We start from the raw sequence: 24,650 nt of genomic DNA on the forward strand, positions 1-24,650 counted from the left end.
GGTGCCTGCCCACTGCTCCACCTCCCCGCTGCTCACGGGTGTGTTTTCCTCTAGCCTGCTCTGGGCTGTCATCGTGCCCTCTCTGGCACAGGGGACTGTCCCCGTGGCCTCAGATCAAATCAAGGGATTTAGGGACATGTGAACATCAATGCTGGCAAGTTTTGGGGGGGCTCTGTCCTTCAGAGTTTGGGTGACACAACATTAAATCACAGAACCTGCTGCTCGTCCTTCCCTCTGACATGAAGAGCCTGAGAGATACTGTTTTTTTTTTTTTTCCATTTCACTGTGTGCTCCAATAAATGCTTCTCTCTCTGTTGGAATTGATGTGTTTTAGGAATTTGTGTCGATTCTGGCAACATTCCCCAATGGAGGTGAAGTGCCTCAGTGTCAAAACATCCTGTTGTGATGTTCTCGGAGAAGTTTGAGGGGTTCATTTCAGAGGGTTGTTTCAAAATGAAATTTGTTTTCTCAACAGCTCAATAATTTGGAAAATTTGACAGGCTGAAGTTTGTTATGGTGCGTCTTGAAAACTGTTTCGTTCCTTTTATGTAATGCACAAAAATGTGAAACTTTTAATGGCTGCCATTTCTAAAGAAGTGGAAAATCAGCCTCCCCCTCCTCCTGATCTGGAGGTAACTGCATCAAAAACATTTGTTGTTTAGAACTTGTTATCTGTCCTCCACTACTAATGATGTTTTCCTCCCTGTGTCTCACAGCACAGACTATACCATTTATGGCAACAAATTAATCTCTGGAGCTTCCAAGATACCAAAAAGAAATATATTTGACAGCTGGGAACCAAAGAGATTAAGGAAGAGATTTTGCCACCTAAAACCAGGTAAGTGTGTGATGTTGTTTATAAGAATGCCAAGGTCAAAAAGATTGCATCTTCAGGGATCAGAATAGCCCTGTAATCTCCCTGTGGCTTGCACAAAAATCCATAATAGGGCTGAAAGCAGATCTTTCAAAAGATCCTTGGAGGTGAAATAGTGTCTGCATGAAATATTCCCCTGGACAGGTGGGTGCAAAGAGCAGTGGAGGCAGGAGAGCAGGGGACTGAGCTCAGGCTGGCTGGTCCCTGTCACAGGGTTTCAAATACCCACCTGCTCGACACAAGTTTTGTGACAGGGATAAATATTTGCAGTATAAAAACATGGCTTGAATCCTGCTTGGGAAAATCTACTCAAGCCCAGTTCAATTTTTTGAGGCCAGCCCCTGGTATTCCCTGGATGATCCACATCAGGCCATGCCAACCTGACAGCTCTGGAGCAGGGAGACATTGATCTGTCCCAGGAACAGACACATTTATCCAACCTGTGCCCACCCTGCCCCTGAGCAGATGCACAGGACAAAGTCTAGTGGGACATAACACTCTTGTGGAAGGAGCATTAAAAGCTTTCTGGAGAAGGAGACTGTAAAACAATGGATAAAAAAAAAATATCCCATAAAGTTTCAGTATTTTTTGATACAACAGCAAATTTAAAAAGCCATTGACTGGTTGTAAGTGCGAAGAAATTAATGTATGGTTTTAAGTAAGAAATACAGGGTGGGTGATACTGCCCCATAAACATTTCTGCTGGGCACAGGGAGACCATTAATTTTCATGATTCTTGCCAGCACAGGAGAGCACAGTAATCGTTCAAGCCATGTATGATGAAATCTGATGTTGGGGGATAATTCCTGCCCATCGATCGGGGCCTGGCCCAGCTGGGCTGATTTATGGCAGCAACTGGGACAGGAGCTCACTGCAGTGGTGCAAGGGCCAGTTAAGCTTATGTGCTGTGGTGGTGCTCAGAGTTAATAGATTTTAAATTACAGGCTCCTGCTGAAGCAAGTTTGCCCTGGGGGTGTGGGCAGAGGAGGTGGGTGGTGGAGCAGCGGCTGGCACAGCTGGCAGGGCCCTCAGCAGGGTCACTGGGGGATGAGGAGCTGGCAGCAGGAAGGCAGAACCATCAAAGCAACTTCTGATCACAGAAAAAGTAAATAAATAAAAGTGGCTACGACTCCAGGGGTGTAAATCAGAACAGATTCAGGATCAGAACTGGGCAGTTAAAAATCGATGGGCACTGATCTGTGCTGGGGAGGGCCTGGGTCAGGAACCTGAGGACAGAGAGGTTAATCCTGCTGTTCTCTAACACAGAGATGAAAGCCAGGAGCAGGGCTGTGCTGTCCAGAGCAGTGTTCAGAGGAACCACACTGCTGAAAGCTGGCCCAGAAATGACAGCACTGCTCCCCCCAGCCCATGCTGGCCTCTGGAGACAGTCCCAGAGCCAGACAGGGTCGTGCTGCTGCTTTTGGTCCAGGGATGTGAGGGTGTGGAGGGCCACAAACAACCCCAGAGAGGCAGAGGCTCCTGCAGGGACTGAGAAGGCTCAGCACTAACTGAGGTCCCTGTGCCCTGCATCCAGCTGTGCCCTGCATCCAGCTGTGCCCAGCCCTGCTCTGCTCCTCACACACAGCCAGCACCAGCGTTCAGTGCCTGACAGCAAAGGGAGGATGAAGATCAGTCCACACCCATTCCTGCTATTTTTTAATGCTCCAGCTCTTCCCCCTGGTTTTTTCTCCAGCCTCAGAGCTGGTTCCACCTCGAGCTCTCCCTGCTTTGCCACTGAGGGACCTGGGAGCTGCTGTGTCCCCGCCTGCCTCTTGTCCTCTGCAGGTGCCAAGGAGTTAACCTTTGCAGGGAAAATAGATTATTGCTTCCTGTTTGCTCTGGCAGTGAAGCAGTGCAGCATTTACAGCTCCTGGCTGTCCTTAGAGCTCTGAGCTACGGCTGCTGCTCAGGGATCTCAGGTAACACTCATCCATCACCTGGAGGAGCAGCCCAGAGACAGCCCAATCTGGAGAAAGCAAGTTTATTGCATCTCTTCTGACATCTATAGATTAGACACCTGCCAGGAAGGTACAATAAGGTGCTTCACCAGGAGTTATTTTCTGAACCCATCAGGAATCACTGATGAGAGGAACAGGTTCCAGCAGCCACGTCCCCACTGAGGAGGGAGCAACAGGGAGCCTTCCCTGTGTGCCAGGGTGGGGTTAATGCCCAGAAACACAGAGCCACAGAATGTCTGGGGTTTGGAAGGGACCTCTGGAGATCATCCAGCCAAACTCGAACTGCTGTGATGTCCATGAACAGGAAGGGAATGGAAATGGATGGAAAAAAAACCCCCACAACTTCTCTTTCCAGAGGCACTGTGTAAAATATCCTGGGATTTCCCACCACAGGGGACACCCCCCTTTGATTATCCTGGGCTTGGTTGTCCCCTAAGCCTCTTTTTACATTAGAGCAGTGCAAAGAGGCCGGGACAAGTTCTGGACATGATCTTCTTCAGGTGCAGTTTCCCATGAGATGCCTTGGCACAGCATGTTGTAGGCTCCATCCTAAGGTGTCAGTGTTCAGCCTTCTCGCTGCCCCAGCCCAGCAGGGAAAGGGGTTTTCTGCCCTGCAGTCTGGTTCCCCAAGTGACCAAAGCTCAGAGGCAGCTCAGAGGTAACAGGAGGCAGAGCCTGGCAGAGCCTTTAAAGAGCCTTTCCCATCCTGTGTTCAGCTCAGTCTAAACTAATTGGGCCTGAGGGGTCAGGTCTTTGTAAACACTTCAGTTCAGTTAGAACTCCAATTCCCAGAGCTGCCTGTGAAAAACTCCCTCAGGCTCATCTGAATCCTGAGGTGCTTTGCCAGTTCCCAAAAAACATCCCAGAGCCTCCAGTTCTGCCCTCAGGACACCTGAGCTGCCACTGACAAATCCTGCTTTTCCCTGGTGATGGGATTACTGGAGGAGTTTTGCAGTAGCTTTGGGAAAACTCAGTCTTTCATATCTATACTTCCACCTCTGAGATGTGGGGGGAGGGATGTACAAAAAAAAATCCATCTTATTGAAATGAACAAAGCCTGTCTGTGTGAAGAAACTGAATCCATTTTCACTATTACTTTGTAGACAAACCAAACATGACAAAGGGATCCTGCAGCTCAGGCCCCTTCGGGTGACATCGATCTGTTTGCTGTCGTGTGGATTGCAGGGAATTTCGAGGGCTGTGTTTGCTTCCTTAGGCTTTCCTGGCAATTTTGGGCAGCCTCGCCCTCGTGTTGCTGTTTTATGTGTGAGATATTTGCTGGCACCACCATGAGAGGTGCCCAGAGACATTGTTTAATCCTCTTAGGACACAGGGTGGCATTAAACAGCAGCAGAGATCTGGTTGGAGTTTGCAAAGGGAGCTGCAGAGGGTCTGGCTGGGGGAGAAGGTCTTTGCAGGGAGATGTGGCTGGGCCAGCTGAGATCATGGATCCAAGAATCAGCTCCAGGAGCTGCTCAGGGAAGTGTGATGTGCTCTGTGCACCCAGGGAAGGGGGATGAGCTCTGTGACACAGGCAAATGTGCCGGGGAGAGGCGGAGCAGGCTGGGAACGAAGGAGGAATTAATGGGAGGGAAGCTGTGAGGGTTTCCCCAGGTCGGGAGATGGGTTCCCAAGGAAACTCCAGCACGTGGGGATGTGACACATCTCCTGGGATGTGCGTGGCACACACAGCCCGGTGTCTTCACTGCCAGCCTGGGACATGTGGGCAGCAGCTCGGGGGGAGCCGAGATGAGCGGGTGCTTCCCAAAGCTCTTCTCCTGGCAAGCTCAATTCCCTGACCCCTCCTCGGAGCAGGGAGGCAGAACACTCCCTCTCCAGTGCCAGAAGGATTCACAGGCACAGTCTTGCCAAAGAGGGAGAGGAGGGAGCGTGGAAATTATTTTCAGTCTGTGTTTTAGCAAGTGCAGGGAGAGGCTTCCCCCGCTCCCCGTCCCTGCGGCTGCACACGCAGCTCCCGACCCTGCCGGGGAGCACACGGAGCCAAAAACAGCTTGAAGCATCTTGTGAGACCCTTCTCTGAAAGGGAGAAGTGTTTTCCTTTCTCCCACCAAACCTTAGGAGGGAAGTAACTGTGTTCTGGCACTCGGGGAGGTCAGGCTGCACTTGGATGGCACCGCTCACACCTCACCCCTCAAACAGGCTGAGAGCTTGGAGGAGCAGCACAATCTATGACTGAGGGGATGGGAGGAACATTTGGGTTTAACCTCCCCACCAGCAGACATTTTAAAATACTCCTGGCAAGCTGTTCCTGATAGCAAGACACTCCCAGGAGCCAGTGGGATGCTGCTCCTGCCGGGATCCCTGGGTGGGTGAGAGCAAAGCTCAGGCCAGGCTGGGGGGCCTGGGCAGTCCCTGAGAGGTGATGCTCCAGGAACGTGTCCCATGTCCCACAGTGTGGCTTTGCACACCACGTTGCTTTGAGGTCTTTTTCCTACAGAGAAACGAGAAGATGGAGCTGGGATTTAATCTGGAAAAACAGATGGATCTGCAGGTGGCCCGTGCAGAGCTCAGCAGGTGGGACTTCAGCTCTTGCTCTCCCTGTGGCGGGCTGGGTTTTATCCTCTTTCCCTGCAGGAGAGAGGCTGGTTCCCCCCTCTCCTCCCAGCCCGTTCTTCTCAGTAAAGCACTGGCACCCACGACCCCTCAGATAAAAGAGGAGAATACTAATTGCTGGAAACACTCCACAGAAAATGGACCTGAAGTGGTCTGGTGCTGCACAGCCATGGAAATTGCAGCGTGGGCATCACCAGAATCCATCACAGCTAATGAGATTAGGGCAGATACCACAGGAATTCCTAATGATCCACTCTGGGCCCCCAGATCTTTGCCAGTGCATCTGAGTCATGCTTTGCTCCCCTCCTGCCCTCTGCTTGCACACTTTGAAGGGCACAGACAAGGGGGGACCCCGGGAGCCTTTCATCCTGCTCTGTACCTCTGTTATCCAGCCCTTGTCTCCGATTGTGTGCAGGCACAACAGCCACGGCAGTGACTTCATGGCAGCCCCCCCCGATGAATAAATCATCCCAGTTCCGAGGCACAGGGAGCACAACCATCCACTGTGTCAGTGCCATGAATCACGGTGATAAAGGGCCCTGCTTGTTGAGACGCTGCTTATGCAAATGCAGACAGCGCTAATGAATGTAAGCAAAGCCCTCCGGTGCCAGGGCACGGCAGGGCTGTGCCAGAGCTCCCAGGAAGGGGCTGTTGCTCTGTTCCCAGGGATCAGTGGTGGGCTGGGGCAGGGAGGCTCTGGGGAGCCCGGGGCTGTGCTGCTCAGCTGCTGCAGACCCAAGGTTGTGGTCCTTCTCCTTCAGGAAAGCGCTTTCCTGCCAAATATTTCTGATTTATAAGCAGGAAAGCCTCTGTCTTTTGAGCTGCTGGCAGTTGTGATGGGGAAAAGGGACACCCTGACCCAGGATGATGCAGCTCCTCTGGGAGGAGGCAGCAGCACATCGGGAGCTCAGCGTGAGGGGCTGGAAAGGACCCACAATACTTGGGATTTCCTTTATTATCCTCCAAAGCCTGATGTAATTTAACAGCTCCATTGCTGAGGAGGTGCCTGTGCCTTCAGGCAGGGCTCCCTGTCCCTGTGTCTGTGCTGACAGTGGCACCTTGGTGTCATTGTTCCCATTCCCCAGGATCTTTAGGAGCCCCCCTGAGCCAAGCAAGGCTCAGCGCTGTGCTGGGAGATGATTTGGGGTAAAGTGTAAGAAAAAACTCTGCCAAGAGCAGCCAGAAAATAGCTGGGAGAGGGGTAGGACAGCAGGGAAAGGAGGAATGGCTTCCTTGGGGTCACACCAGTGCCAGCCCAGAGCTGGGAACAGGCTGGCTGACTCACAGGGAGTGCAGGGCATTGTCCTGCTGAGCCAGAAGTCCCTGATATCCCTGACTAACACACCACGTGCAGGAATTATTTCATGCTCTGGAGTTCTCTGGCCCCAAGCACCAACCAGAAAAAGGCCTGGAAAAAAAAAAGAATGTAACTCAATATATGTTTTCTAGTCCCAATAGGTGCCAAGCCCAAACAATTTTCCTTTGCAGTTGCTCCCTTTGTTAGATGATGTCACGGACTATTTATCTCTGAGAGCATTAAATGATACAAAGGACTCGAAGCCTGTTTTTCCCAATAACTCTTCAAGTCTAGCTGGTACAAGGAGAAAGGACCATAAATTTCCAAGGCTTGAAAGCCATGGTTTTGCTCTCCTGCAGGGACTGCAGCTCTCCCACCCTTCCCAGCTCTTGCAGTCGAGCAGTTTGTGCTCTCTGCTTGGAATCTGGGGGGTTTGACCCACTGGGGTGTGTGTTGGTACCCCCAGCACGGTCCTGTGCTTTATTAGGTTCATGCAATCCCCCTTTTCAGCCCCAGAACAAAGCCCAAACATGCCCCAAGCACCCTGAGAAAGGGCTTTTGAAGGCAGGCAGCTGAATCCCACACCATTTCACAATTAGCACGTTAATTCTGGACAGTAATTAGGGCGCTGCTGCTCGGAGAGTTCAGTTCTCATCGACCCACTTACATTGTTCACAGGAGGCCTAAAGAGACCCTGAAGTTTGCAAATAAATCAATAGAAGACATGAAAAAGTCACCAGAGCCAGATGCTGGTGACCTGGGAAATGCTTCCCAAAACCAGGCTTGCTTCCTAGAGCAGGGGGGAAGAAATATTCCAGTTCCAGTTCCATGGCACTGAAGAAACAGAGGCACAGGGAGGGGTTTCGTGTGCAGGGGACAGGAAAGGCAGGTGGGAACCCCCAGCCCAGTGTTGGTTCACAAACAGTTCCCCCAGGCACTCTCAACATCCAGCTCTAAGGTCCTTTGAAAGCAGAATTATTATTGTGCGAGAGCAAAAACGTTACTTATTGGGAGGTGTAAACACAATAACTAAAGCCAAAGCCTGTAAAGAGGCTTGGGTGTGAATTCATTATTAATGCACTCTGGTGGAATGAGATTTACTGGCTCTTGTTTACGTAAAGGAGCGGAATGAAATCTGGAAATAAAAGCAGATGGATATCAGCACATCCCAGCCATAACATAAACAGCAGTGCTACTAAGCAGCAGCTACAGGTGAGGCAACAAATCCATTTATCCTGAAGAATTGGAGGCACTGAAGACACCCGCTGCTTTCCGGGCGGATAAAAGCCGAGAGGAGGCAATTCCTCCCAGGCCACAGAAAGTGAAATTATAGGGAAGCCAGGTGAAAAACACCCTTCCCTTATGGACACAGCAGAGTGGATCCTGTTTGAGGGTCACTGTGTAGATCAGCCAGGAGAGAGCCAGGCCAGCCCTGCAGCAGGGTCTGGAGTGCAGAGGGCACTGGAAGCTTTGCAGGTTGAGTGGGAGTTTTGGGGGGCAAAGAGAACTTCAGCAGGTCACACCTGGACAGCCTTCCTGGCGGGGAATGAGGACTCCCCTTGGCCAAGGGGCTCCTTTCCTGCAGGAGGTAACACGTCCCACTCTCTCTTTTTTTGGAGCCTGGCACAGAAGAGGCAGGAGCTCAGCCCCTAGGAGTTCCCAGTGGAGCCCTGCAGGAATGTCATTCCTTTGCCTTCATGGAGGAAAGAACCAAACTGCTGGGGAGAGCTGGGTCCCATTACTCAGCTCTCTGCATGGTGTTCGACTTGATTTAAGTGGCACAAACCTTAATTAGGGCTCTAAAGAGGCTCTAATAGTGCAGTTGGAGCTACTGGGGAAGAAACATTTGTCTGATCAAAGCAAACAGAGTTTCACTGGTTTCCCCCAGGGACACAGGGAGGGAACCTGGAATGACACAGGGAAGGCTCTGAGTCCAGCAGGACACAGCTGGGATATTCCTCTGGTAGCCTCTTTATCTCCTAAAACATCTGCCCAGCCAGCAGAGAGCCTTGGAACCCACAGATGCAAAAGATTAACTGCAAGAGAGGGCTGGGGGAGAAATAAAACTTCTCCTCCTCATCTGCACCAGAACAAATCCGTCAGCTTGGAAGGGTTAATCCAGGCTCAAGGAGCTGGAAAATAACTCAGAATAAAACCTGAGGAACAACAGTTACCCCGAGTCAGGGTCATTTACAGAGGCAAAACCTTGCAATGTTCAAAGGTGCTGCTTGAAGAGGCTTTTTGGAGGTTTACATCTGGTACACAGCCTGCAGAGCTCCAGCACTGCCTGTGCCCAGGAACACATTCCAGGGGATCTGCAGCTCCCTCAGCCTTGCAGGGAGCAATCCCTGGGAAGCAAGCAGAGGGAAAACACTGTCCTGCCACACTGAGAGGAGTTGCAGGATTGAACAGGATGCAGGGACTGGAGGGCTGTGGATGCTGAACCCAACCGTGTGGAATGGAGGTGGGGCTGATGTGAGAAACCAGTCTTAGGAAGAAACTGGGTGCTGAGCCCAGTGCCACTGGCTGGGGGAGGCTGGAAGGGGCAGAGGCTGCCCCAGGCAGGTGGGAATTACCAGCCCAGCTGATTGCAATGGGGAGAAATTATTTCCCAGCTTGGTGACCACCCTCCAAAAGCAGTTTGCTATTCCTCGTGTTATTTGAGTCCCTGGTAGAGCCACTGTTCAACGAGGTTCTGCTCATGTGTGAAGGGATAATCCCAGGGCTGGAAAGGATCTGAACATCTGGCTCTGGAACTGCTGCCTCTGCTGAAACTTGGGGGTTTCAAACCATGGAGGAGCCTTTGAGACACGAGGTATCTGATGGGACGGGGAAAACACGTTTTTGGGTGTGAGCTGGTGGTGTGAGCAACCAACAGGATGAACTGGAAGCCTTGGCAGCTCCCAGAGCCTTGGTATCACTGGTATCAGTCAGACTTGGTCTTGTTCTCTTCCTAAAAGTTTTGTATGAACTTGCTGTGGGCAGGGGAAAATGAGCAAAGCAGCATATCTGATTTACTGTCTCCAGGAGCCCAGATAACAATGCAAACAGGCCTGTTTATTTTACAAGTGCCTGTACACACAATATTAAAATCAAATATTGGCTCTGCAGCAGGGACTCATAATGGGATAGGGTTTTTTTTTTGCTTGATGAATAGCTGGGTCGGTGTGGGGATTCGTATCAGGCTCCACACAAACAAACCTAAAGCAAATATTTGCCCATCTGGGGTAGATTGACCCTGGCTGGGTGCCAGGTGCCCACCAGAGCTGCTCCATCCCGGCCCCCTGAGCAGGACAGGGGAGAGAAAACGTGATGGGAGGTCGAGGGAAGGGCAGGGGGAGATCCCTCCCCAGGTGCTGTCCCAGGCAGGACAGGCTCTGCTTGGGGAAATCAGTTTAATTCATCACCAATCGAACCAGAGGAATAAAACCTCACCTCCAAACCCTTCTCTCTCCCCCCTCCCTTCTCCCCAGGCTCAGTTTTACTCCCATTTTTTCTCTCCTGCCTCTCCCTCGGCAGCAAAGGGGGAAGGGGCTGGGGGCAGTTCTTCACACCTTGCTAAAAACCACTTGGCTGGTCTTTAAGAGTCCTGTATTTGTTTTCTCTAAAGGAAAAAAACCCAAATACTTAGAGGGGTCCAAGGCCTGCAAAGAAACGGGCTGGGATTTAACTGCAAGATGCTGGAAAGGGAATCTGTTGCTGCCCTAAAACTGAGTTCTTGCTTCTCCCTTCCTCGAGATTATTCATTAGACTCTCTCCTCCCACTCTGCATCTCTTTCTATACACGGGTATATAAATACAGCTCCTATTTTAACTGCCTTTTAAATACAAATGTTGCCAATTAGCCAATGTTTTGCACGATGCCTGCAAAACATGAAGTCAAAATATTCCTCCAAATCCACATATGGCCAGATCCTTGCTTGGTGTCAGTGCCTGCAGCTCTGCTGATTTTGTTGGAGCTGGGCCACTCTGTGCCTGGTGAGGGGATGGCTGAGCAGGAATTCAGCTGCAGAGCTGGCTCTGGCTTTTCTGAGCTGTACATCCGGGCTGGGGGGGTTACAAATGCCCTCAAAAACCTGCAGTGGGGCAGCTTTTGGGACTCCTGTTCAGGTGAACAATGCCATGCTGGAGTGTTCTCCTATTACCTCAAACCCCATGGAGCTGAAAGTGCAAATCCTGTTCTCTCTCCCCCTGTTTATATTGGGACCGATAATGCTGATTTTCAGATTTAATTTAACATATGTCTGAAAGTTGCCTGGTTGCCCCAGCCAAAAATTGCAGTTGGCAGCTGCAGTTCCTGGCAGGGCTGAATTCAGGGTGGACTGTGCAGAGCGAAATCCAAAGCACTGGTGAGGCTGGAACACAAGTTGTTCCCGGACATGTGCCCAAATATTTGTTGTTTAATTACAGCCCAGGTCAGGAAAGTGTGGAAGGAGCAAATTCTGCTCCGTATTTAGTGGGAAATGAGAAATCACCCACAAGTCTGTGCCATCACTGAATAAAAATAGGACTTCAGCAGAAGATTAAATCTGTGGAAGTTAAGATTTTAATCCATCAAACTTTAAACCCCCCTGTCAATTAAAATACTGTGTTTCTTTCCCTAAAAATAATACTCTCAAGGCAGCATCACTTCCACAGAGCTCGTTGCTGGACCATGAAGTGGAAGTTTTCCTGCCTGGCTCCAAGCACAGGTTTGTCAGTTGGAGGAATAAATGGAGTTGAGCACGAGCTGAACTCACCAAAGGGCATTTTCAAGCCAGGAGAGGAGGGAAAATGGAACATAAACCCACCAGCAGAAGGACAAACAGCAGTAATGCCAAGGAAGCAGGAGCAGCCACCCAGGGATAGGTGATCCCTTGGAAAAACAAACAAACAACCAAACAAAAAAAGCCATTTGAAGTAAGATTGCTGGAGGTGCATCTCGAGGGGATTCTCCACTCCAAGGTTCATGTTGAGAGAGAGGACAGGAGAGGAGAGGAGAGGCCCCACGCTGAGCCTCTCACAAAGGCTCTTCAAAGGCTCCCATTTTGGCTGCAGATGTGAGGAGCTGGTTGGGGACCAGCCCTGGGGGGGTCTCTGGGCTTTGAAGCCGAGTGGCAAAAGCGATGGGATGTGACAGCTCCGTGTTCTGCCCCCTCAGCTGCATCCTTTGGGAATCAGCCTCTGACTCAGGGCTGCTGGGAGAGCAAGGAAGGAAGAAATGCAGCCTGCTCAGGGCCATCTCTCAGCCTGGCTTTTGCACCTGGAGTTTCTGGGAGTATCTTCAGTCCCTTCCCTGGGCAGTTCTGTGCCTCAGTTGTGTTTTCCCACAGCCACTGAACTCAGGGGGAGTGGAGAGTCCTGCAGGGTGGATCTTGCCCCCCCCCTTAGGAGGTGCCTTAAGTATGTGAGGGGTTTTCAGATTTTTAAATGAATGTGCCCTTTGCAAGCCAGGAATGACTCACTTTCTGTAGAGCTGATCATGAGATACACCAACTTTTTTCTTTTTTTTTTAATCGTGATTTGGAAGCCGCTCAGAGAAAGGCAGAGCTGCATGAGGGGGGAAAAGGGTCATGTTTTCAGGGGCATATTTTCAGGGGCATATTTTCAGCAGTAAATCAGGGCCCCCATGTCAAGCCCTGCCTGCTGAGAATGGGGGCAGAGCTGCTCTCGGGGCGTGAATGGCCCGTTTGTGATTGGGAAATAAAACCCCGTTTCAAGCAGAGCCCAATTCCTGTGAAGAAAGAATGCACGAGGCACCCAGGACTTGGCTTTCTGTGGAGTCCCAGCCTCCCTTGTTTGGAGAGCCCAGAAATGAGGCTGCACACACAATGGGGCGTTTATTAGGGCCGTTTTTACTGACGGGGCAGGTTTTGGGCTCGGAGGGGATAACGTCGGGATGAGGGGTAATGGCAGCTCTGAGGGGGAGAAAACACATGGAAAAGAGGAAGAAAGTAGTCAACCACGTCCTGGCTTTGCCCAGGATTGCAGAGTTTGGGCCTGCAGAGTTAAAATCTTGGGTTTCTGAGTCTGATGCCAGTCTGTGCTGGAGGTTTGTGACCCAGGGAGGGCAGGTGCTGCTGTTATTTTTACTCCAAAGGACTCTGCACAACCATTTTTTGTGGGCACAGGCACAGGAGAGGCTCTCTCTGGAGCTCTGCATGTGCATATTTATGGTTGTTAATTATTTATATGTCACCAGGAGTGTACGTGGCACTTCAGACACATCAAACAAGCTGTTCCCTCCTGGGAATCGCCTCCCATCCAAGTGCTTTGTGAGGAGGAATTTGGAAACCCAGCTTTTAATGACAAATGTGCTGATCCAATAGAAATCATTTGTTTTCCCACGGAAATCATGGAATGGCTGCCAGAGCAGGTTTGGGGATGAAGTTTTCTATTTTAAAAACTTTTTTTTCGCTCTCTACCCTTTTTTTTTTTTTTTCCCTCCTGTTTATGAAATGGTTTATTCCTATTACCAAATCTCTTGAAAGCCAAGAGCAGAGCTGGGTCCCTGCTGTGCCAGGAGCAGAGGTGGCTGCAGCAGCACCAGGCAGGACAAAATCCATCCTGCCCTCCAGTTGCTGCCCTGAGTCCCCCCTCCCTGTGTCCCTGCCTGGCTCCAGCTGTGTCACTCTGGGGCTGAAAGGAGATTTGCAGATGGAGTGGTGGGAGAACACTGGTGTCAGCGTGGCTCTGTCAGGGACTCAGAGCCCCCAGATTCCCGGGGGGAATGCTGCTGCACACGCAGGATAAATTAGCCAAGCCCCCAGCCTGCAGGCACTGCAGAGAGCTCTGGCTGCAAACTCCACTTCTGTGCCCTTCAGGTGTGGCTGGAAGGCTGAAAGAGGGGCTGCAGAGTGGTGGCTCCAGCCCCTGGCAGGTCCTGCTGGAAGGGCTCAGGGCAGGGCAGCAGCGGAGTGGGGGGACACGGAGCTCTGGGGAAGCTCCAGCACGGAGGGAAGGAGGAGGAAAAATCCACGGGTGGGTTTTTCCAGCGGCGTTTCAGGGGGTGTTTCAGCAGCACAGGGGGAGCTCGAGGAGATTTTACGGCCCCAGCACGGGAAGAAAAGGAATTTCCACAGCATTTAGCAGCGTGCTGGCAACTGCTGCCTCCAGGCAGGAGGAGCAGGCAGGGGAGGACAGGCAGCTCTGCAGGCAGCACAGCTGATGGAAGGGGTGTGCTGGGCACTCCTGGCCCTGGTCACATCCCCCCTGACGTCAGTGCAGCCACCCCTGGGTGACAGAGCCCCAGAGAGGGAGAAACCCCCCCCGGCTCCAATAAATCAGCCCGGGGCTCATTAGCTGCCATCAGCGAGCTCCAGCGTGTGCAGCGAGGGTTGGGCTCAGGGGGAAGGTCCCAGCCAAAGGCACAGGGCAGGAGCTGGCAGTGGATTGTCGGGAGATAACAACTCCAGCTGCATTCCCACAGAACCCAGCCTGTCACACGCACTGCCCTGCTTTTCCTGGCAGTTCCTGATTAATGCTGGGATGGCTGTGGCCATTTGCTGTGGCTCCCTGAGCACTTGCTCACTGTTGCAGTGGGAACAGGGCAAGAGAGGGGAAATATTGTTTTGTCTCCACTGCTGAAAAGCCTTTTAATGAACTCTTTTTATTTCTTTTTTATTAGAAAAAAAAAAAACCCAAACTTGCACCAATTTTCCAGTTCTTTCAGGGGGAGGAAAAAAAAAACAACAACCCAACCAGCATCCCTCCAGCCCAAAGAGAGATTGACTTATTCTTAAAAATGAGAAATATTTCATAGTTTTAAAAAGGGAAAATGATGTCAAAACAGAGATCATCTTCTTTTAATGGAATGCTCAGCCTGTCTTCCTCGAGCAGAGGGGTTTTTGTAAACACACTTCCATGTGTTGGTGCCCTCCTGCCTTTCCAGGACGTGACGGGAGCCCAGTGCTGGGAGAGCTGACAGTGCTGGGCCCTGAGGAAAGGCCACTGGAGGCAGGCAGGGATGGTCCTTTCTGTTCAGCTGATGGATGCTGAAATCTGTCTGATCCTGAGAGCCTGGGGAAAAGGAAAACCAGCTTTATGGGCTATCAGACAAACCTGGTGGTTGTTTATAAATAAGTTCTTCCAGTCCTCTCCAGCTCAGCTGCAGGGGGTGTTCAAGCCCAGGCTGCCCACGCTGGGGTGCTGTGGGATGGATCCCCTCTGTGCAGGGAGGGGGGCTGGGCTGTGCTGGGCACCCCAGAGCTGCTGGAGGAGCTGTGGGAGCAGCTCCAGGGGTCCAGGGGCTCTTTGGGAGAGGCTGGAAAGCCCCTGGTGGGACACGGGGTGTGGCTCTGTCCCACTGGGTCCATGGCTTGGGCTGTCCTGGGGCTGGAAACCAGCCCAGGGCTCCCCAGATCCCATGATTGTCTGACAGGAGCCTCGGGAATACCCAGGTGTTCCTTACCAGTGCTGCAATTCCTAGAGAGCCACAATCCAAAGCCCGGGAGCCCTGGAAGGGCTGTTTATCCAGGGCTTTCAGGGATGAACCTCTTTCCTTTTGTCTGCAGAGCATCCAGCAGGGGCAGAATCATGGAATGGTTTGGAGGGGACCTCAAAGATCCTTCAGTTCCAGCAGAGTCTGCAGACACACAGGTATGTCCAGGTACTCCCAGAGGAGGTGGGATTGCCCCCATCCCAGGTGGGATTGCCCCCCTCCCAGGTGGGATTGCCCCCATCCCAGGTGGGATTGCTCCCATCCCAGGTGGGATTGCCCCCATCCCAGGTGGGATTGCCCCCATCCCCTGACAGGGGAGGGGTGCAGAGAGCAGCTCACACTCAAATGAGTCCCTTTTCCCTGGATTTTCCGTGCCTGGGCTGAGCTCAGGGGTGCCCAGCAGGCAGGAGGGAGCACAGTGTCTCTTGGGCTGTGGTCCAGCACACTCTCCTTGTTTCCCCCCTCCAAGCAGCCATCCCAGGAATGCAGCTGGCAGTGCCTGGCTGCAGCAGCAGGTTTTACTGGGGCCAGATGAGAGCTAATTGTGTCTGTGCACAAAGCACAGGAGGCTCCAGGGAAAGGTCAGGCTGTCAAAGGCTCCAGCACGGGGAGGTGGGAGCTGCTTCCAGTCAGGTGAGGAGATTCCAGCACATCTCCTGCCTCCCTGTTTCTATAGCAATGCTGGGCTCCACAGGGACCCAGACAGCAAATGGAATAACCCCCCCCAAATGTGAGAATCACTGCTCCAGACTGTCCTGGGGGGTGGGCAGGGCTCAGGAAGACACTGCTCCTGAGGAATGCCTGGTACAGAGAGCTGTGGGGAGGAAAGGAGAGTTCTTCACCTGCCAACCACAGGGAAAATGCTGTGGTGGGGATGGGAGGAGGCAGAAAAGGGCCCAGAATGGAAATAAGAGTTTTAACTAGAAACACCACCAGCCTTCTAGTGGGTTTTCTAAAAGATATTGATGAATTTGATGCTCAGGATTTCTTCCCCTGAGTAATTTTATAAGATGTTCCAAATGGAAAAGCAGCTACAATAACCCCAGGAAACCTCTTTGGTTTTGCTTCCCTGGTCTCCTCTCACTTTTTGTGTTTGTTTTCTGGTGTGACTCAGCAAGTGCATGATGTGTTAGCACCCAGGCCTCGTTGGGGAGACTTTAAAAGAAATCAGGGAAGGTGACATTTCCTTGGATACGTGCAGAGCAAGAGATCTGCTGTGCTGCCCCAGCAAACCCAGCCTGTGCTGGGAGCTGGGATTGCCCATGACCAGGCTCTGCTCCTGAAAGAACACAGCATGGAACCAGGAAAATCAAGCAAGACTGGGTGGAAAGAAGTGCTGTTACCTCCTCCAGCCTCCCTGTGCCCTGGGTGTTTTGTTAGGATGGTTCATTCCCTTCCCAAAGCAAACTGATCCCTGGGTGCTCAGCCACAGTCAGTGCTTCCCTGGCAGCAGCTGCTCCAGGGGGGAATTCAGTGAAATCCTCGGGGTTTACTCGAAACTCAGATGGGGAATTTATTCCTGGTTTTTTGGTGGGTTGGCATTTTTCTTTCTGGTCCTGGCAGTGATTTCCCACTGTGTGGGACCTGACAATCCTGCAGTCTCTGTTCTCTCCTGGCTTTCTTATCACCCCTCTCCCTGTTCCCTCCTCTCCCTCCTGTCAGGAGCTGCCACGTTGTGTTTTGTCACCTCTCAGCAGTTCAGCCCTCAAACACCTCCCCACACCCAAGGACCTTGGAAATCGAGGAGAAACTTGATCCCAAGGTCTGAATTGGCTGAACATTCCCCACCAGACTGATCCCTCCACTTCCAGACTGGTGTCCTCCCAGCCTTGTGGCCACGAAGTCCTTAAAAAATCCTGGGTGCTGATGTTGGTTCTGCTTTGGGCCAACAGCATCCCAGCAGCCCCAGCCAGTGTTCCCAGCTCCTGCTGCAGCTGCTCCCTGGGCTCAGACAGGCATGAGAAGAGTGGCCTCCATCCCTGGCTGGTTAATTAGTGCCCCCTGTTACAGCCCTGAGGCCTGAAATAAATATTTTTCCGTGCCTGGCAGAGCTAAACATAGCCTGGTGCTCCATCCCCAGCTGACTGCCAGCTGAATTTCCCCTCCAGCTCTGCTTTTCTCTTTCATTTGCCTGTAAACACCGAGCCCTTCAGATGATTGTGTTTGGGAAGCTGGGAGAACCTTCCTCCCTCCTGGCTCCATTTCCTGGGGATCAGGAATGCTCCAGCACTGAGCTGCAGAACGTGGGGGACAGAGGAAGGGGTGGGGGATCCCCATGTGGGGAAGAAAAAGGCCTCTTGAATAGCCCCAGACACTGCCCTGCTGGGGCTCTTGGGGCTTTGAGTTTCTTTGGGTTTATTGTTGTTATTGTCACCATTTATCAAGTGTTTTTTCCTTCATCCATTTGGGGAGATAACTGGGCTCTCAGTCTGAGCTGACTCTTGCATCCTGGCCTGAATTCCTATTAATCCTTTCTCCAGGTCATTTACCCTCAAACCTCAGTTTCCTAATAATTTGTTCCCAAAGTTAATGGCAGCAGATCAAGCTTTTTCTCCTCCCTTTCCCCTCCTTTTCTCCTTCTTTGCTCCTCCTTTTCTCCTCCTTTTCTCTTCCTTTTTTCCTCTTCTCTTCCTTTTCTCCTCCTTTTCTCCTCCCTTTCTCCCCTTCTTTTCTCTTCATTTTATCTTCCTTTTTCCCCCCTCCTTTCCTCATCCTTTTCATTTTCTCATCCTTTCCATTTCCTTTTCTCTTGCTCTCCTCTTCCTCCCCTCCCTTCTTTCCTTTCCTTCCCACTAAGCACCATGGGGTCTCCAGTTGCTCTTTTCCTGATGAATATACAAAGTGCAGACATCATTAGGAGATAATTCAATTAGATAAGATCAGCTCTGAGAGCTAATAAAGCGATGCAGAGAGGAGCCCGTGCCAGCCAGCAGCAAAGCCAGATGAGGAGGGAGCTGCTGCCCTGTTAATTAGTTTAAGCAAATGTGCATCGGGGTGTCCCTGGGGTGAAATCAATCCTGGGCAGCCCTTTGCTGGGCTGGGTGTCCCTGTGCCAGCCCCCCAAGTGCCCAGCCCTCACAGATGTGGCTGTGGCTGTCCTGCTGTCGTGGCTGTCCTGCTGTCCAGGCTGTCCCTGAGCCTCTCCTGGGCTGCTCCTCCCCCCCACTCAGCTGCTTTGTCCCCCTTGGAATCCCATTTTATGGGTGGTGGTGCTGGAGCCCTGCAGGGGCTCCTCTCCAGCTCGAGGAGAGCAGTTGGCTGGGAAGGGAGAAGAGGAATTTCCATGTGCTGCCAGTGGCTGCAGTCAGGAGAGGCAGAAAGGAGGGCTGCCTTTGAAGCCTTTGCAAAGCCAGGCCTGCTGGGGCTCGGCTTTGCAGAGTCCAGCCCAGGGCTGGCTGGGTTTCAAGGCACCAGAGAGCAGCACAGAAGTGAGAGGATGTTAAAGCAGCATTTACCCTTCTGACCTGCATTTACATTTTAACATCTCTCTCCCTCCTCAGGATTCATCTCCCTGGGCTTCAGGAGCAGTGGCAGAAACAGGAGGCAGGAAACTCTCCAGAAATACAGAACACCCCGAGTGGGAGATGCAGCTGCACTGCTGGGATTGTCTGTGCCCAGAACAAATCCAGGTGAGTGCTCTGAGCCCCTGGCAGAGTTACCCAGCAGGGATGTGGGTGCTGCTCCAGCCCTGGGAATGTTCAGGCTTGGACAGGGCTTGGAGCAACCTGGGCTAGAGAATGGAATCCCTGCCCAGGGCAGGGGGTGGAATTAGGGGAGATTTAAGGTCCCTTCCAACCCAACCCACCCCAAACCACTCTGTGATTGCTGTTGAAGGACTCAATAGCTCCCTTAAAACTATTATGAGTCATAACTCCTGACAAACTCATTTCAAGAGCTGTTGTTTCTCCTGCACTGCTGAGGCCACATTTCATGGTGTCCAACTCTGGGCTCCTCAGTACAACAGCATTTTATGGGCTTGGTGGATTGGGGTCACCAGAGATGGGGAAGGGCCTGGAGCATCTTCTGTGTGAGGAGAGGCTGGGAAGGCTGAGGGTGTTCAGCCTGGGGAACAGAAGGCTCAGGGGAATGCTGAGCAGGGGTTTATTGTTGTTCACACTGTGCTTTATTTCTTCCAGCCTCAGCTTCAACACCCACACCCACACCACGATGTTTGCACACACTTTGTCAGAATATTTCAGGGTTTTCAGCGCATGTTAAACCCTCAGTGGAGCTGGGGGATGGTGACACCTGTCCTGCAGCCCCTCCCTCTCTACCTGAGGTGTCACCTGGCAGCAGATCCTGTGACTGAGCTCGACCTGAGCTGCCTTTCATCCCTAGGTCTCTGACAAGGTGATTTTCCTCACCTGGTTTAAGATTCCCACTCCTTGTGTATTTAAATCCCCCCTCAGCTCGTGTCTGCTTGCAGAGAGGACCGGCTGTGACTCGAAGGTGTTTGAAGTCTCATTTTAACCGGTATTGCCCAAGTCCAGCCTCCTTCCAGCGGCTCCCTCCAGTGGCTGGCTCCAGGAGCTGGTTTTTCCTGCAAAAACCTCATTTTTGGGGAACCTCTGTTTGTAACAAGTGTGACAAACTCAAAACCCGAGCAAGCAGCACTGGTTGTGTCCCAGGCACCCCCACGGTGCATTCCCAAGGTACCAGGTAACACAATCCCCATGGATCTGAGCTCGGGGAAGAAGCACTGAGCTGAGTTTAATTGAGCCTCTGCAGGGTGAAATGTGGAGGTGGAAGTGTTGCAAGGTGACAGAATTTGTCACCAAAAGGCCAGTGCCTCTGGCCTCAGATGGAAATATTAACGGGCAGCCTGTTCCCTAGAGCAGCCACCACTCTCAACCCACCTGACTTTCTTTTTCAGCCTGGATTGAGCTCCACTAAAACATGAAATCCAAAGGAAACACAGCCCCCCCAGTTTTGCTCTCTGCAATCCCCAGCTCTTGCCAGCCTGCAGTTTGGTACCACGGGGGTGATTCCTCGGCTGGAAAGCAGGGGCTCTTGCTGTAACATTGCAATGGGAAGAGGAATGCCCTCCTCACCCGGGCTGTGCTCCAGGCACAGGCAGAGGAACTGGCAACGTTCATTCCTGGAGCTCAGGCACACGCAGGTCAGAGTCAATCATGTCAAAAATACATCACCTGCACTCAATAAGTTTCTTAAAAAGGAATGGGAGACACAGACTGCAAGAATAAATCCCAGCAGAATGGGGCTTGCTTTGAACCAAACCTGTCACTTGCTGTGAAAGGATAAATATGTTGTTCACTGTGAGCATTTCCCCAGTATTTAACAGGTGACTTGGCAGGGAGATTGGGCTCAGCTTTGAAAGGGCTCTGTCTCAAGCCTGGAGAAATGGGATTGAGGAATTGGGGGACAGTGGGAGGCAGGATCAGAGCTCCTTTTTTCCAGACACACAGTTCCTTCCTAACCTTCTTCAAGAGGCTTGAATGGCAAACTGGAGAGGGAAGGAGAGTTTCCTCTGGCACTGCATGGAGATGGTTGCTCATATAAAGCTCAGCCTGGTCCTGCAGAGGAGACAGGAGCCTCCTGCTGCAGGGATTCTCCTCCAGGGAGGGTCTCACCACAAGGATCAGCTTTCAGGCCACAGTCTCTGCAGGGTGACTCACCCCTCCACGTCCCCACTGCACATCGGTCATGCCACAGGGATTGAACCAAAGGAGCTGAAAGCACATTCTTTCCCTGGCCAAAGCCAGGGATGTCAAGCCATGGCCACAGAACACTCCAGCAGCCACGGGGCAGGCAGTTCCTGCAGCTCCTCCTGTTTGTCAGAGTGAATCAGCCCAGCTCTGCTGACATGGCTGCAGCCTCCCAGCCCACAGCAGCTGGGAACTCTCCCCGTTTCCAGGAGATAAACACAACTCTGTGGGATCTCCAGGGGCAAAAAAGCAGCTGAGTCAGGGCTGCAATTAAAAGGATTACTCTGAGGCAGAAATGGAAAGTAAAGGGTGGGAAGTGAGACAGGGATTGTAGGAATAGTAGTGGAGGAACCACAGCCACCATGAAATAAGAGAACTGGGACCAGTTCCTCCCAAGAGCAGCTCCTGGATTTGCAGTCAGTTCTGTTTGGTTGGTGTGTATTCAAGGGTGTGTTGGGATGGATAGAAGCAGATTTCTTGTTGAGGACAGGTGAACTTCTGAGCACCATTCCCACCTCCTGAAGAGGGTTCCACTCTGGAAATGGGCTGGAGCCACAGCCCAGTGCAGGCAGGTGACCCTGGGTGAAAAACCCCTCACAGGGGGTGTGGAAGAACATCCTCCTGTGTCCCATCTTCCATCAGCACCCGACACATAAACTTCATTTAACTGGGAATATTTGAAAGAAGGAAATAAAGAAGAAAGGAGCAAAGACTAAAAAGAGCAAACACTTCTTCCAAGAGTTAACTTTCCAAAGCAGTGACTCCCTGGGGTGCTGTGCCCTGGTTCAGGCACAGGAACCCAATTGTCAAGTAGAGATTTCACGTGGATTCAATCAGCAGGCTCTGGGAAGGAAGAGTTCCCACCTCAGCATTCCTGGGAGTTTGGCAAGAGAGAGCACCTCTGATGCTCCTCATTTCACAGCTGGCCGGGTGAGTATTGCACCAAAAGAGGTTCTTCTGCCACACCAGAGCTGTTAGAACTTGTTCTTCTCTTTCCATCTCGTTCAGTCACAAGGAAAACTGGAATAAACAGCACAGGCAACTGCAGGAGAAAGATGTTGTCTTATAACTCACGCTCCAGTTCTCACTTTTTCATTTGAAAGGAGATTTCTTTTGCCCCGTTGCTGCCAAGTTTCTGTTTTTAAACAGCTTTCCCGGTTCATAAATGAAAAATGACTCCTGAGGGCTGAGTCAGCCTGGACTTCAGGTGGCTGATTTTGGGATCAGCCCAGAACCAAGAAGCAGCTCCACATATTCCATGTTTGCTGGAATTCAGGCTGCCAGAGGTGTCCCTGGTCCCTCAGGCAGGTGACACTGGGCATCTCTCTGGCAGGGCACAATGTCAGGGCAGATCCCACGCTGAGGGCAGGCACCAGGGGACCCAGGGCTCCCATCTGCAGGCAGCATCTGGGGGGAGTTCCCCAGGTTGGGATTTCCAGGCAGGAGCTGGTTCCTGGCTTGGCTTTGCTTTGCTTTGCAGAAGTTGCTGGTGGCTCACATGATGTGTCTGGCACCAGGGGGATGAGCTGGCACGGAGGAGCCCTCTGGGGATAAAGAGGAGTTTTGTTGTGTGTCAGGGGCTCCCGGGGCTGGCTGAGCTGAGCCACTCCAGCAGGAGCAAATGGCCAGGCAGTCCCAAAAGGCATTCCTTCCAAAGCCCTGCTGCAGGGCTGGGCTCAGCAGAGGGGAGAACAGGTGGTCCTGGCAGATGCTCAGTGGTTTAAAAACCCTTCTGTGCAGAGGATGTGCAGGGGACCAACGAGGTCCTTCCCGTGGGATGTCCTGGAGGACACCCAGGTGACCTCCATCCTACCTTGGCTCTGGGTTTGCTGCAGAAGGAGCATTAAGAGGAGCATCACTCTCCCACTTTGGAACAGGAAATCAGAGGGTGCTGTTGAAACACAGGGGTTTAGATCTCACACATGCTGTCAGAAATTCTCCTTCCCACTGTAATATTCCCAAAGGAAAGAACTAAAGGGAAGAGGGCATTTTACAAGTTACCAGTTAATTTTGAAAATAGAAAAATCAGCTCCTACCCCAGACACCAAGGTGCCCATGTATGTTCTTCTTTTAGATTTAAGGGGAGTTCCTGCTCTGTTTGGAAAACACCATCCACTGATCCAGAATTACACAGAAACTAATGAAAGCTGTTCCAGAGAATCTCCAAGGAGGCTGAAGCTGAAACCTTGGACATCCCAACATACAAACCACGAGCTGTGAACCCCAGGGCTCAAAATCCAGTGTGGTCCTTCCCTGCAGCCTTTGTCCAGGAGTGCTGAATTCCTTCCCTTCCTCCCCAGGGTTGTCACTGGTGATGAAGTGACCAATCTGAGCAGCACAGGCAGCAGGGCAGGGGGGCAAAGATCGGGATGGCACTTCCAGGGGGAGCAAAACCTGCAGCTGATGAGCAAGGAAACGTTGTGGTGGGGGATGTTCAACCCCCAGAGCTCACCCCGGATATTAAAAAGAGATGTGGTGGTTGCTTTAGGCCATGAAAGAGATACCAAGAAGATACTCTGAAAGTGGTGCCTCACTTATCAGAGGGACAGAAGCACAGGTTACCTTGTCAGGGAGCTCTCCCCCAGGCCCAGGGAATAGGAGCTGAATTAATATGCTGAACACACAGCAGAGAAGGCATCAACTCTGCAAACTCAGTGCAAAAAAAAAGCCCCAGCGACTGTGGGAGGCTCAGCCATCCTTACACCTCTCCTGGCTCTGGGTTTCCCTCTCCATCTGTGGAGCAGGAAGGGTTTGGATTGCACATCCTGGTGATAATCCAGAAAGACACACATGTGGGGTTTAGCAGGAAGCAAAAGGATAAGGAAAATATCAACGTTCTTCAGGAAAGCTAAAAGTGGGTTTTGGCAGGTGGGAGGGGTGGCAGAAGGAAGGAGTTCAGGTTTTCACAACTTGTGTGTCTGCTGGTGCTTCTGTTCCACATCACAGGAGCCCTGACAGCTACTGGGGAAGGCAGGAAACACTGAACACAGTGGAAGTCCTGCACTTTAATTCATTAAACTTTCACAAATATGGAGCAGAATTACCCTGAGCACAGTTCACATTGTTCTTGGGGCTGAGCAGCCTTTAGTCCTCAGAAAGGACACAGCCAAACCCTGCACCCCCCCAGAGGCAGGAACCTTCAGCACTGCCACCCTGGGGGCAAATCCAGCCTGATCCTTCCCTCAAAGGCCAGCTCCTTGTTTCCACCTCTGCCAATTCCCCAATTCCCCATCCCTCTTTTTCCAGCTCCCAGCCTGTGTCTGTCTCCTCCTCCAGCAGCACCTCCTGTGCCAGACATCAGGTGTCTGGACCTGACCGAGTCTGTACCTGCAGATTATTGCCCTGATCAGCCCCTCAGACACCCCCCAGCCCTTCCTTTCAACCCAAGAGCAGCTGGGGCTCCTTCCCTCCCCGAATTCCAGGCAGCATGAACATATCCCTGACAGAACCAGCTGCTGCCTGCCTGGCACGGGGTGTCCTGTCGTGTCATTCCCGTTGGCAACACTGGTTAGTGGCACTTTGGGATGTTTTCCAGGCTCACCAGTCTCCAGCTAATCTCCTGCTGCCTGTCTGGACCCCCCCTGCCCTGGCAGGGCACTTGACAACCCAGGCAGTGAGTGTAAAATCAGCATCAACATTTTAAATGGGGCCACATGACACCCACAGTCATCCTCAGCATTGTGTGTCCCAGGAACAGGAACCTCCACCTGCAACATTTCCTTAAATATTCTGGAGCTGCTAAAACCAGCTATACTGCCTGCTGCATGGTTCAGTAAATGCAGTGGATTCATTTAATCAAGTTTAATAATACATTTCCTTCTCTGAGTCAGGTTGTATCTCCAGAGAAGCACTGGTAATTCTT

The 24,650-nt window shown here is 51.8% G+C and overlaps 1 long non-coding RNA gene across 1 annotated transcript; it reads left to right on the forward strand.

The window, feature by feature from the left end:
- The first annotated feature begins 724 nt into the window (after nucleotides 1–724).
- Nucleotides 725–22,048, forward strand: LOC135401929 (uncharacterized). Its single transcript, XR_010424982.1, has 3 exons — nucleotides 725–838; nucleotides 15,196–15,280; nucleotides 18,623–22,048. It is a non-coding gene; the product is annotated as an uncharacterized LOC135401929 (long non-coding RNA).
- Nucleotides 22,049–24,650: the final 2,602 nt, after the last annotated feature.

This window comes from Pseudopipra pipra, chromosome 23 (genome assembly GCF_036250125.1).
Source record: "Pseudopipra pipra isolate bDixPip1 chromosome 23, bDixPip1.hap1, whole genome shotgun sequence".
NCBI classification, from domain to species: domain Eukaryota; kingdom Metazoa; phylum Chordata; class Aves; order Passeriformes; family Pipridae; genus Pseudopipra; species Pseudopipra pipra.